Genomic DNA, 13,119 nt, shown 5'->3' with positions numbered 1-13,119 from the left:
TTCTATACATAAATGTTGCTTGGTTCCTCACAATCTGAATGCATTTGCCTTTTTCCCGTTAAACTTTGTGCCTCTCCCACTCCTCGAATGCTCTGACCCTGATTATTTCAATTTAATTCCATCAATGCTTCCTTTAGAAAGCTCAGTGGATGGCTTTCATCCCAATAGCCCTGCACTGTACCTCAGGCCAAGTGAAAAACATTACGTGAATCCACAAGGGAAAACAAAAGAGACACTTGTCCTGTTTCACTGGAGACAAATATAACTTAGCTTATCCACTTTTACTCAGTTACTATAAAGAATGTACCTGACAAGCCAGTGCAAGTTAGAAAAGATTCAAAGAGTGGGAAATGTTGTCATGTTATTGCTCAGTTTTTCTTTAAAACTATAATTAATTTAGTGTTATTTAGAACTGATGAATATATACATAGTCATAGACATGCATATAAAATTTGGTGCAAAATTTTGTATGCAAATCAAGTTCTGCTCTAGATCGTATTTATGTATAGTCTAACAGAAGTAAATGTACATGGTAGGTGTGTTCACTCTACCTTTAGGAGGGCCGCTTTGTCATTTTTTGAAAGTTGTATCGCATGGGAGGTGAATTTTTCACATACAGATAACTGCTCTCATTTGTGTGGAAAGCAGAAATGGTGTATGTGTTCACAAGTACATTGAAACAAATCTGTCTTACTTGAGGCAAAAATAATGAATGGCTTTATCATGAAACCAAGAGGTACCAAGAGGTAGAAATCAAGCTTGATCTCTAACGATCTGATACCTCTCTCAAGCTTTGCCTGGTTCTCTGAACTACCTTGTCTTAAGATGCAAGTTAAGGAATTCTCAATGTATCCAAAAGACTAGTGAATGCCACTTCCTCAAGAGAGGTGCTGGTTCTTCGTACAATCTTCCCCCCCCCCCCCCCCCGAACTGAAAAAGATGTCCTGACAAGCACAGAGCTACAATGGAGTTAGTGTGTGTGTGTGTGCGTGCGTGCGCATGTGTGTATAACAAGTAGAAAATAATAAAGTGCCCTTTTGGCATGAGAAACTAACTGCTAAGGATACACCTGATACACATCTACAAAATATGTGGTTGGTCAGGATTTCAAATCTTCCTGTTTTAACCTTCAAGGGTGGCACTGTGGAGGGAAAGCTGCTCAATTCTGTCAAAATGGCTGTATCAATCCTTTCATCTCTTCTTTTTTCTTTCCCTCTGGTCTAAGTCAATTACTCATTTTTCCCTTTAGGTCTCACTTTAAATGGATTCCTCCATCTCAGTTAAATCTAGTGTTCTCACTATTATCTTAAAATTAACTCCTCTGCAGAACTGATCTCCTTCCTTAAGATCTGGGAACAGACAGCCTCATTTCTTTTGTATGAATGTCCCTGGGAAGACAAACCCCTCCGGTGAAACTGCTGTCTAGTGAGTGCATTTCTCATCAAAAGTCAGCAGTCCCTTCCTCCATAGTATTCACCTTCACCATCACCAGTGAAAGCAACATTCTTTGGAACCTATTTCTTCTTTTCAGCTCTACTGTTTGAATGCAAATCTAGCCCAGGACAGGGACACTGGAGCCAGGTTAGTCTGTCCCTGAGCCCTGGCTAGGGATATCTATAAGATAGAGTCACTGGACTCCAACTGGACCAGAAATAAGTAGGAATAAGATGAAGTTCCTGGGAAGAGGAAGCTTACAATCTGCTAGAATGAGGCTTGTGTCCTTGGGCGAAGCAGGCCCGAAAGATTTTAGAAAGCATCAAGTCTAGTTCAAAGTGTCAATCAAGGAATGGGAAAGGTGGGAGATTATTACGATCAAGGTCACAAAGATCAGAGTCTCAGGCCAGGGATTTAGCTTAGTGGTTTCGCTGCCTGCTGCACAAGCGCAATGACCCAAGTTCGATCCCCGGTACCAAAAAAAAAAAAAAAAAAAAAAAAAAAAATCAGAGTCTTATTATGGGCTCATGGAAAGAGAATATATGAGGAGACCTTGGTCATTTCTCAGACACTATTTTCCTGCTGCTCCTACTGTGTTTGGGAAGCTGGGTTGTAAGATTGGAAAGAAAGGCAGAAGAGATCAGAGGCATACAAGGAGCAAGTCATCTTTTTGTTGGCACATATATATTATTTGAAGGGAAAGGGAATGTGGTATAGGTTACTTCTTTTAAATCTCTAGCTTTTTCCAAGGGATAACAAGGTATATCATATACATTCAGAATGCTAGGGCTTTTAGATGGCAAATATCTACACTAAAAGGTTGGAATTAAAGAATAGGATAAAAAGGGATTTACTCTATATCTTTAAATTGAAAGTCCTTTGTCGAAGCAATTATAATAAATTTCTGTTACTATCCACTGTTGTCTATATTTTTGTTACTGGCAGTGTTCTCCCAAGTTAAAGCTATGAAATAACTCTTCTAAATTCCTTAACTATGCATAACCTATGAAGTTAAGTATGGATTTATATTATATAAAATAACTTAAATATTGTTCAAAAAGATTTTCTTTTATGAATAATACTTATGATATTTTTCTGGAGGAAATTAATGTATATCATTATGTACAGAAGTCATTTTCTCTTAAAAGTACCAACGTAAGTACTTACTTGCAGTGAAATTTACCTTTACAGTGATAATTGCGATAACCTTTGAAATGAACATATGCATACACCAGAACTTGCACCTGTCGATGTTGTCATGGAAACAGTTCCAAAACATAAGATTTGATTCTATTATTGAGAAAGTATACTTTCTGAAATGAATTTTAATGAAACTGTAGCCGGGGAAAAAGAAAGACTTTTATGGAGGGTTCTAAATTATTTACCAAAATTTCCCAACTAGAATTGACTAAAATACACAGTAGTAAGATTCATCTGAAAAGGAGACAATAGTCAGCAAATGTCAGCATGCAGAAAGGGACCAGAAAGCAAAAAAAGCATCTCTTTAATGTTTACTTTTGTCATTGCTTGTTTTCAATCATTACTTCTGCTGTCGATTGAAGCCTATTTGAACACGAGCTGTCACAGTGGCATATACAAAGATCACTGAGTTATCTGAATATTTTTTCTAGTGTGTATATAATTCTTGGGCTTTCTCTTGGGGCGAGGCAAACTGACTTAGGGTACAACCTAAAGGACAACTATTCTGATTCATTACTTTACAGAGTAGGGAACCAATGCCTAAAAAAGTTCAGTGATTTTTAAGTCACCTCTTCCAAAGTACAAAATTAAGCGTGATCAGGATGGCCCGAAGCTTGGGTCCCTGAGCTTTCTCCCTGCCCAGACACCGAGCTCCCAGCTAAACACAGCCCTGCCCATTGCTGGTTAAACCCGCTGCATTCTTTCATGGAGAAAATCACATTCTGAATTTGACTATCTGGAAGTTTATTGCTCATTTTTATCTTCACAGGAGTCAAGTCCAATTTGCTAAATGAAATAAAATGTTCACATCCTCCTTAGAGTATGTACCTCTTTACTAAATATGTTGATAGCATATGGATTACTTCTTGGGACCATGGAAACCAAATAAATATCTTATTGTAATAAAAGAATGGAATGCTTTCCCCATTCATAACTATTGCTCCACCTCTGCTGCATTCTGAAGGCATGTGAATCAAATATCTCAGGCTCATAATGAAACTGGTGCTTCCCTCTCAGGCAAGAGGCTGGGAAATATATCTGTGGGGCTTAACATAAAGCTATTTGATGACAGACCGGGACTCCAGCATACAATTTTTAGCATATAGTGATGGCATGCTATTTGGGGAAAGAAAGCCCTCACAGTCATAAAATGTGAGTGGGAAATGGGTATCCCTAGATGCAGAGAGTACCATTACGTAACTTTGTAAGGGCTAATGATGGGCAGGTACTGTGCCAACTCAGTTTTCTGGCAGAGCTGAGGACTCTCCAGGCTCTAAGAGGCCCCTGAGACGGTGTGTCACACAGTGGTGATGGGTGGAAAACATTCCTCACTGTTCAAGATGTGATTATCTTGGCTTGCTCTCTGGTGGAGCTTTTGGCACTTGAACTGGGCCCAGTGTAACACTACAGTTGGGAAGTTACATTTTGGGGATTGGTTAGGAGGAGGTTTTGAATTAAAATCCAACTGTAGAGTTAGAGAAAGAAAAAAATTCTTGCATTACCACAGGGGCCACCTCTCCATTTTCCATATGTTTGTGGATGAATATGCATTGCAAACACTTTTAAAAATAAATATACCAATATATAAGATATGCAAAGTTATATAAATCTTTATTATTAGAATAATTCATTCTGTAAGTATTTATTGAACACTATGTACCAGGCACAGTGGCCTATTTTAAAAAGTGACATACTGTCTCAGCTACTTTCCCCCCTGCTGGGAGAATATACCCAACACCTGCACTTAGAGAAGGAGAGGTTTATTTTGGTTCATGTTTTTAGGCACGGTTGGCCAGCTCCAAGGACAGAAGGCATGGTGGATGGGCCTGGGCAGAGTGGAGCTGCTCATGGCGTGAGGACCAGGAAGCCCATACAGAATCCAGAGAGGAGCAAAAAGGGAGAGACAGCCTGCCAGGCCACACCTTCAGTGACCCCTCTTCTAGCCAGACCCCACCCACTAACAGCAAGTCAGCTCTAAGCCCCATAATCCAATCGTCTCTCAAAAACCCCACCTATGATTGCATGAGGCTTTAGGGAACATCTTAGATAAGAACAATAGCACGCACTCCTCATAGGTATTCAAAACAGCAGAAACACACCTGGAGTATAATAAGCTGCCATAAACACATGCTCCACTTAGACTTCTTTTTTGTCTCGCCAGCCCTCAGATATGAATAAATTTACTATCCTGACAAATTTTATAAAATACTTTCTAAAGTGAAGGGAAGAAACGGTGTGAATATATTGCATTCAGAGCCCAGTTCAGAGGACAGACATCCATACTGAACCCTATACTTTAAAGTAGAACCTCACAGACCGAGAGTGACTTGTTATTCTTACATGGCCAGTGAGGGCCAGGAGGTTTTTTTTTTACACTATAAAAACTTGCAAATTTGTCCAAATCTAGGAGGGATAGATAATAGGTAGGTAGGTAGAGAACTAGATAATTTTTTTAAATTATAAAAGTATTGTATTGATGTTAAATATTTGGAATAAAATATAATAATAATGGAAATGTTAATTATTTATTATTCTACTCAATAGACTGATCTATTCTCTACAGTTTATTATTGACCATGGGCCAGAAATGAAAATAATGGGATTATAATGTTTCAATTCTGACCATTGATATTCTTATGCGTAGTGGTAATACCTGACAGTTTCTTTATCCAGTGAAAGGGATGTATTGTATGTGTGTGTGTGTGTGTGTGTGTGTGTGTGTGAAACAGAGACAGAGAGACAAAGAAAGAATATGGGTAAATTTTACTGCAAGCCAGACCAAAAACATCAGCAATGTTTAAGAAGGCCTGTCTAGTTCCCTGTAAATATAATTTTGGGAAACAAACCAAAACATAAAGAAAAGTCTACATTTCAACTCATATTTGCAAATAGAGCTTATTTTATCAATGGTGAAATTGCTTTGTGTAATTTGTAACCTCATTATGGTCCTGGATCTCCCTGTCATGCTGCTGGTGTTTATGTAGCTTCTCTCTGTGGGCATGTGCTCTAAGCAGAAAGTATATAATTACAAATCTCCATCCACTAACAAGAACAATGTGTGCACCCAGCAATGCTACTGTCCCTTTGTGAAGCTCTACATAGGAAACCAAGTGGTGTAGATGCTGTTTAGAATGGCAAAGGCCTCTAAATTCTAGGAAAACAGCTGCCACTGATTCTTTGCATTGGGCATCTCTTTGCTCATAGTATTGCTTTATTCATCCAGTCAGAAGCAAATCAAGGACTAGAGATTGGAAGACATGGCGCCTACAATTACTCAGTAACCATAATTTGTGTTACAAGTTTCTAGTGCTTTTTAGGGAGAAAATTAATTTGTGTATTTGAACAAAGTAGCCCGACTAGAAAGCGCAAGTTGACATGTGAAGCATATTTTGTGCTATACCAATTTTTATAAAAGAAAAGCTATTTAGAGCTTATCCTTTATTCTGTGGTTCTGGTTAATATAGATTAAAACTACCCTCCCCTCCAGTCCCCAAGGCCCATGTGTTAAAGGCTTATTGCAGCCTGTTGGATTATTGGGAGCTGGTTGGATCCTTTCAGAGGTGGGACCTAGTGGAAGAAAGTTAGGTCATTGGGGGTGTGCCTTTGAAGGTAATATTAAGATCCTAGCCCCTTCCGATCTTTCTCTTTGCCTCCTGGTAGCCAGAAGATGAGACGTTTTCTGAAATGTCATCCCAAACACAGTACATTGTCTTACCACAGACCCAAAAGCAACAGAGATAACTGAATTATGGACTAAAATCTCTGAAACCACAAACCAAAGCAAGTCTTTCCTCTTTATAAGTTGTTTATTTCAGGTGTTTTGTCACAGTGATGGAAAGCTGACTAAATAGTCATTGGGTTCTTAAATCTGAGATTGTTGAAGAGATATATAACTCGATCAGGATAAATCATTCATTCCTTCAACAAACAGGTATAAGTTCTTATTGAATGTCAGATAAGAGCAGTATTAGACACACCGAAGACTCATTTCATGGCCCTTAGCTTCTGAATAGCATAGCTGTGATGGATTGGATATGGCAGAAAACCCTATGTCTCCAGACTAATTCAACTTAGTACTTATTGGAGTTATTTTCAACACAAATGAAATAGGACAATTTCTCAAATCTAAATTGAATCTTTAAAAAGCAGTCACATTATGGTTTGGAGTTGATTTCACCTTTATTTTAGCCTAAGAAATTCATTTAAATGAAGCCTGTAATATCATCACTTGGCTCTGGGAAAATGAACAAAGGGACTTTGGTGATGGGTTGAACTGTGCCATTGAAAATACAGTACACTCACAATAGAAATGGTACCAGCTCTGTGGCACATTTATAGCTGAATCTATCTTTTCCCTGACAGAACATATTCAATGAGGGGAGAATGCCATGTGAATGCTAGTGCCTCTCTCTGATCCATCTAAGTGCTGAATAAACAAACATCATTTCTTAAACCTCAAATGGAACCCTTGTAAAAGGAGAAAAGTAAGAGGGACATGGTTAGAACAGGGATGGCCTGTAGGGAAACTGTGACATTTTTAAGTAATTAATTATGGGTTCTAGAGTTGGGGGGGTTTCTCCATCAGCAACCCTCCTCTCTGATATGAATAATCAACATGTGAGCGATTTAATGGAAAGTCCTGTGAAAACGCTGCTTCAAGAGTTACATTACAATTAGGTAGCTTCCTCTAAGCTTTCCTATGTAGGAATTTTGAAGCCTTCCAGATTTCCTCACTAAGTGGTTGGATAGGCATACTGGACATAGGCATATTGGACTCTTGGATTTAGTGATAGAGAGTGGATCTGGAAAAGATCAAGGTAATGAAGAGGTCCACACGATAATCACTATCATGTACTGAAACTACTATATGAGAGTTTTGTTCTCGGCATTTAAGGTCTATCATTTCTTTATTTTCCCCAGCAACACTAAGTAAATGACAGCTTTTCCTGCCAATCCATGAAGCTCATCTTGGGAGTTGTCCAATGCCTTTTCCTGAACAGTCTTACCCTAAGGGAAGATGTTACTCTGATTTTTCTATGTCATGTTTTCCCCTGGCAATGGCTGTGAGATAGTGCTGTTTTTGGAACTGAGTAGGCAAGTAGTGTGCATGATATGAAAAAGCCAAAAGGAAAAAAAAAAGTCAAACACAAAGAACTAGTCAATTTCAGCCTGTCTGTGGAGTGATCAAGGCCTTTTCTGTCTCAATTTTCAGCTGGCTTTTAGCTTTGTGAGGAGTACTGCACCCCCAGGTGGCCTCAGGGCATTCAGTAAAGAGGATCACTCAATTGTGCAGCAGCCATAGGAGGGCACTCCTGAAATCTAGAGGCTTATTCCTCCCGAGAAAAGAGTCAATAGAGTCCTGGTACGAGGGCATGGGTTTGTTTAACAAAGGGGAGGAATGTCTGGGAGATAAGTCTCAGTATACTCATTCTCTGGAAAATGTCTGCTGCATATATTTGCCAAGTGATAAGGAAGCTAATAAATCAAAGGCGCTTTGACAATTTACAGTGTCCAAAGGTAGTTTCCTGTCTCTTGAAAGTTATATAAATGACTATGTTAAAAATAGAAAACCAGTACAATAGAACAAAGTGCAGTAAGCCATGATATTCACACATACATGATAGACATGAAACAAAGGAAGAGGAATTTAGTATAAACTGAGGAGTATTCGTACTTCATTTGACTCAGTATTATGGATGTGGCACACATAAGAGTGTATCAGAATGCCACCCTTCATTTTGGTCTACATACAGGCCTCTCCTTCCAGTATGACACCCAGCTCTAGTTTTGAGAGTCTATGCCTGATCTTTCTGATATCCCTCCCTAGCTCCCAGCATATACTATGCAGTTTTGTTATGTGCTTATGAACTAAGAAATACATTCAAGCCATTTTTCCCCTCATGAAAAAAATTCATAGCAAAAGGCCAACTGTCTACCTGGGAAGAGTAATGTAGAGATGTAAAGTGGATTATGAATACAGAATATGACAATGGTTACCAGGGTTGAGTGGGGCCTGGGGAGAAGATGTAGGTTAAAGCACATCAACTAGCATAAATATAGGATGAACAAGTTGAAATATCTAATGTATCATATGAGAAATCCAGTTGGTAATACTGTATTCTGTTCAGGATTTTTGCTACATGAGAGGGTTATAGCTTCTCTTGCCATGTGAAGGGGAAATTGGTAACTATGTGAGACAACATATACATTTATTTGTTTTGCTATAGCGACCATTTATATTTACATTGATATTGATAGCTATATCTTATAACATCGAGCCAACGATCTTAAATATAAACAACAAAATTTATTACAAAATTAAATTGAGTTGAATTTTGTCAGATCAGGGTGCTTGAGAAAACAATCAAGCAAGGAAGAAATTTGACATGGTGTCATTTTCACACATTCTGACTTTGTGCTATACATATCTTTTCTTGCTTCTTGAAAAGGACCACGAATGTATAAGACCCACTTGAACCACTTCATTTAACAGAATAAACCAACCACCCAGACATATCTTTGTATCAATATTCTTCATTTGGCTTCATATGACTGATAAAATAAATTCTTAAAATAAAAATCACTCCTTTCCTGGTTTATTTGGTGCTATCTTGAGATTATATATAGTGACAAACACAATGTTTAAAATCATGCCAAATAATTGCAATTATACATCATGTCCATTTTCTAAAATAAAACTATAATTCATTCATCTTGTGATAAAGATGTATTGAGTGCTTTCTATACATTACCTTATTCATTCCTCACAATCGATTTATGGATAAGGAAATTGATTTTTGCCTTGGTCAAGGAACTGCCCAAGGTCACACAGTTAGTAAAGAGCTGAGTAAGGACTTCATGGATCTTTCTCAGCCATCTGTAATTTTAATCATTATGCCACATAACCTGCCTTGGCCTGTTTTAAAAATAGCTACCTGGGCTAGGGATTTAGCTCAGTGGTTTTGCCACCTGCTGCACAAGCACAAGGACCCGAGTTTGATCCCTGGTAAACCACCCCCCACCCCCCCACCCCCCGCAAAGCTACTCAACTAACCTCTTTTAAAAAAAGTGTTAATGTGTTGGAATTGCTTCTTTCCTGCTCAGACAATAATTTAATTTTCAAGTTGTACACATAAAAGTTCAAATGAAAAGATAAGGTTCTTCAGAAATAGGTTACATAGTTATACTTCGTGGTTATAGGTGGTTACACATACACCACAAACAGGTAGTGTGCATTCATCCAGATTTTACTTTAGAAATGCATTTCAACTGAAGACGGTGAAATATGCAGTTTGGCCCTGGTTCCACTGAACAAGTGTCTGCTTTTATTGGATTTACTCTGAACTCAGGCAACTTTATGGCAACTAAATTTTCCTTCTTGAGTTTTACTTGGTATGGTTCATTGCAAATGTTTCCAACTAGTCCCAAGACAGACTTTGTTCACTGCACTTTTTCCATGAGTTTTATTTAGCCAAACCTGAGATCCTAGCACCTCAGCCAGACACACTCAGCTAGTCAGTCTAGACAGGCACTCTGCTTGTCCTGCCTTCAAGATCTACCAGCTGAGAGCACCGGGTTTAGTCATGGTTATCTCCTTCGTTACAGAAGGTAGATGGTGAATGCACATTGCTTTGATGGGCTTTCAGATGAAAGCTCATTGTGGAGGGTCTGAATTCTCTTGAACATAAAAATTTTACAGTCCTGGCTATTTGTTCATGGGTTTCTATTATGATACCTCAAAGGAAGTTTTTTTAAAATTTGTTTTTAATGCTGTCATTGCAAAGGAAGATAGTTTGATGTGACAAGGGTTGTACAAATAAAGCCTAACTTCCAATGCCTGTAGACCTTGTATTCTAACAGATTTCTGCTAAAAAGGAAAGGGAAGGTACCAGGAGGAAAATATTTTTCCATTTTTGCTTCAGATTTTTCCATTTTTCTCTAGATATTCTTTGAGCCTTGGTGAACTTCCAGAGCACAATATACTGGCTTTTTGCAGCCTGAAATGGAGTGGCCACTTCCCCTAAGGAGCCATCAGGGAACTGTCCTGTGTGCAGGTGAGGTGCACTGTCAGACTTAGGTCCGCCATTGTCCTGATGAGGCAGCATCCAGGGTAGCCAAATCCAGTCACTTCACTAGTCCTCTTTCACTTCTTTTGTCATGTGATTGGAAATGCTTAATCTCAAAACATGGAAGAAACCTGGCCAAAGCAATTTTAGAGTACTACAAAGGCTGCAAAGGGGTCTATGTGTGTGGTGTGTGTGTGTGTGTGTGTGTGTGTGTGTGTAGAGATGGGCCTGAGTTCTAATCTGATTACTTTCATAAGTTCTCCCTCATGCTAGAGCTCTACATAGTGCTACAAAGGTGAGGAAAAAAGTCTCAAGGCATATATGTCACATGACACTCCTATATATTCAAATGATAAATATTCTAATCATTACAGTTCATAACTCTATTTTAAACTTTTTGATACTACACTAAAGGCAAATGAAAATATATATCTATATTTTACACATAGAATTTTAATAACATACATAAATAATTTGCAAGACAAAAGGGAGTGAGGGATTTTCTCCAGTCCTCATTTTAAATGGGAGGCCCAGAATAAACTCAAAATACATAAAAATTGATTGGATTCCTAAAAGTCTCACAGGTAATGTTATGACTATGATTAACATAGAGATTCTGACATCACAATCTACTATTAGATGAAACAGACTTAAAAACAAAAATAAATTTATGTCAGCTAGGGTCAATGCTCAATGAAATGCTGACATAATATTATTTTTAAGTATGTGTTCCCTGAACTTAGGTGTGATGCTATGTAGCGACTCTGAGCTCCTTAAAACAAATTGATTTTTTTAAAGATCAGTTCTCTATTATATCAAACTTTATTCGTTGAATTTTTAAAAATTCCATTTTAAGGAATACATAAGATTGTCTAAAGGTTTTGATGACTTTAAGATATACTAAGAAACTTGAATTATGGATTACCAATAACGTGCCCTTGGTGAGAATGTAAACTAGTACAGTCACTATGGAAATCAGTATGGAGATTCCTCCAAAAAGAAAAACTAGAAATTTTATTTGACCCAGGTATTCCTCTTCTAGGTATCTTCCTCAAAAGAGTTAAAGCCATCATAATACAATGAGGCATAGCAGCACTGTGCATAATAACTAAATTATGAGCAGCCTATTATCTCCATCAACAGATGAATGGATAAAGAAAAGATGAACTTGACTAATTTATAGGGAAATGGATGCATAATGTTAAGTGAAATATATCAGACACATAAGTGTAAATATTACGTAATTACTCTTATCTCAGAAACCCAAGCTATAATACAAAGAGTAAAACAAAAGATAGACAATAAGAAGTAGGGAGACAGATCTTTCTCAGATGGGAAGGAGACCAAGATGTGGAGGGAGGAAGGAGAGGGAGAGGATGGGGATGAAAAAAGAATTAAGATGTGTTATGTACATGTATAAACTCCACCCAAGGAGTGTAAACATAGTATACTCCAAGCACGAATGAATAAAAATAACAAAATAATAAATAATAAAAACAACAAAATAACAAAGTACCAACCTCAGGATTCAGTTTTCCATAGTCATTTGAAACTGATCTTAAAGTTTCTCTGCATCTGTGGGCTGAATGTTTGTGTTCTCCTACTGCCCAATACATATATTAAAATCCTAATATGGAAAGTAATGGGATTTAGAAGTGGGGGCATTTGATGTGATTAGAACATAAGGTTAAGAATGGTATTAGTGCTTTTCTAACAGAGGCCCTGGAGAGGTTCTTAGTCCTTTTGCCATTGGAAGCCACATCAAAAAGATGACTGAACAGGTTAACGTTGACTGTCCAGTTGACTGGGTTAAAGGGCTCCTTGAAAAGTGGTTGGATAGTGAAGGCATTGACCTCATAAGTAGACTAACCCATTTCTGAGTTCACAGTTGAAGGGGCTATTAGGAGGTGGTGCCTAAATGGAGAACGTGGCTCGCGGTGGGCATAACCTTGGGAACTATATGTTCTTGAACCCTCCCTTGCTGGACCTTCTCTGCTCTCCTTTCCTCCTAGCTGCCATGGATTGATCAGCTTTCTTTTGCTATGACCTTCCACCATGACACTTCTGCCTTGAAGCTAGCCGACCATGGACTGAACATCTGAACATCTGAAATGAAATAAACTTCTCCTCCTTTGTGTACTTCAGGTATTTTTTTCCAGCAATGCAAAGCTGACCAATATAATGAATGTTTATGAAGCACAAAATGAGACCTTCCTAAACATCAACTCTTCTAGGCCTTGACTTTGGACTTTCCAGCCTCCGAAACTATGAGAAATAAAATTCTGTTGTTAAAATGTAAGCCACCCAATTTGTGATACTTTGTTATAGCAGTCAGAATGGACTAAGAAGTCTATTGAGGTCTTATTAGGGGAAGAAAATATATCATTCTTTTCTAAGTTTAGCAATCTATGTTCTATTC

At 38.1% G+C, this 13,119-nt stretch overlaps 1 protein-coding gene across 24 annotated transcripts in view; it reads right to left on the bottom strand.

The window, feature by feature from the left end:
* Positions 1-13,119, bottom strand: part of Slc8a1 (solute carrier family 8 member A1) — a 386,292-nt gene that overhangs the window by 124,632 nt on the left and 248,541 nt on the right. The window lies entirely within an intron of this gene.

The sequence above is a fragment of the Heterocephalus glaber genome, unplaced genomic scaffold (assembly GCF_053883595.1).
Source record: "Heterocephalus glaber isolate CG9 unplaced genomic scaffold, H.glaber_assembly_v1.0 deba00001457, whole genome shotgun sequence".
Taxonomy (NCBI): domain Eukaryota; kingdom Metazoa; phylum Chordata; class Mammalia; order Rodentia; family Bathyergidae; genus Heterocephalus; species Heterocephalus glaber.
The sequence above is the reverse complement of the archived record's forward strand: the minus strand, read 5'-3'. Positions and strand labels throughout refer to the sequence as shown.